General features: G+C 43.1%; 1 pseudogene; it reads right to left on the bottom strand.

The window, feature by feature from the left end:
* Positions 1-241: 241 nt before the first annotated feature.
* Positions 242-1,244, bottom strand: LOC116904455 (annotated as a pseudogene).

The raw sequence follows: 1,244 nt of genomic DNA, 5'->3' as shown, positions 1-1,244 counted from the left end.
CAGCACATAGGAAGGGGTCAAGGAGACTTATACCCCTCAAAGACACCCCCCAGCATCCCACGTCCTTAAAAGGTGCTATTGCTTACTTTCCACCACCACCACCACAATGCCACAATATTATGAACCCATGAAGGAATCACACCCTCAGTATCACATTGCTTAAGGAAATAACTTCAAAGATGCACCCAGGAGTATGCTTCAGTAATCTCATAGGTGTTCCTTTAAAGAACAAAAACAAAACAAAACAAAACAAAGAGAATTTATTAGGTGAATATACTTTCAGAGATTCCAACAGCTGTGATGGGTCAACAGCTAGAACCATATTTTCCTGTAGGACAGAACAAGCTGCAATCACAAATTCTAGGTGTGGGTTCTGCACCATCATGAGGGTGGTCCTGCTTGTACCCTACAGGTGCCACCAGAACGTGGGTTTGGTTTTCACTTGCCTTTTGATCTTTCAAGTCCTTTATGCCAACCTCAAACTTGACAAGCACATGCCGGCAGATATTCAAGAGCTCGAACAGGCCCTTTTGAAATGGCTCAACAATTGGAAGTGTACCTACCTCTGAATTCACAAATTAATTTTGCTCTCCGAAGGATAGACCACAGAGTAACTGCGAAATTCCGCTTCTGGGTTCTTCATGATTAAGTACTGCAGACAATTTCCTAGTGTGTGGTCCTCCTTGTGCAGTACAAATGTCACACGCTGTCTTATCTGTTCCAGCTGCTTGCACCATTTCCTGGGCTGTCTTCCTCTTGCCTTCAGCCACTGAGGTCTTCAATCGTGATACTTTTCTCTACAGCTCCAGATCCTCTTCTATGGCAAGGGGTGGCTCCAGGAAATTCTCAGGTAGCACAGGTGAAAAGGAGATTCTTCTCCAAGTTCTGAAAAGGACCTCCCTGAAAAGGAGAGGGGAGGGGATAAGGTCGGGAGAAAGAATCTTAGGTGTTCCTTAATCTAATCAAGCTGATCATCAAAGTTACCATCACAACATCCCTGTTTGAGAAAATGGATACATGTAAGTCAGAGTGCTTAAAGGACACTTCTTCCATAAAACTTTTCTTATGCTCACCTAGGAACACATGGAAGGACATAACGACCAAGAGTCTAAGGAAGTAAACAAATTTAGCTGGATACATCAGCACCCTTCAAATTACCGAGACTGTGCTAGAAAGGTAAAAAGGATATTATTCAGACAACTAATAGTAGCTGTCTTCTTATTCCAAAGAGCTTTGACGTGCAT

Source organism: Rattus rattus, chromosome 6, assembly GCF_011064425.1.
Source record: "Rattus rattus isolate New Zealand chromosome 6, Rrattus_CSIRO_v1, whole genome shotgun sequence".
Classification (NCBI taxonomy): domain Eukaryota; kingdom Metazoa; phylum Chordata; class Mammalia; order Rodentia; family Muridae; genus Rattus; species Rattus rattus.
The sequence above is the reverse complement of the archived record's forward strand: the minus strand, read 5'-3'. Positions and strand labels throughout refer to the sequence as shown.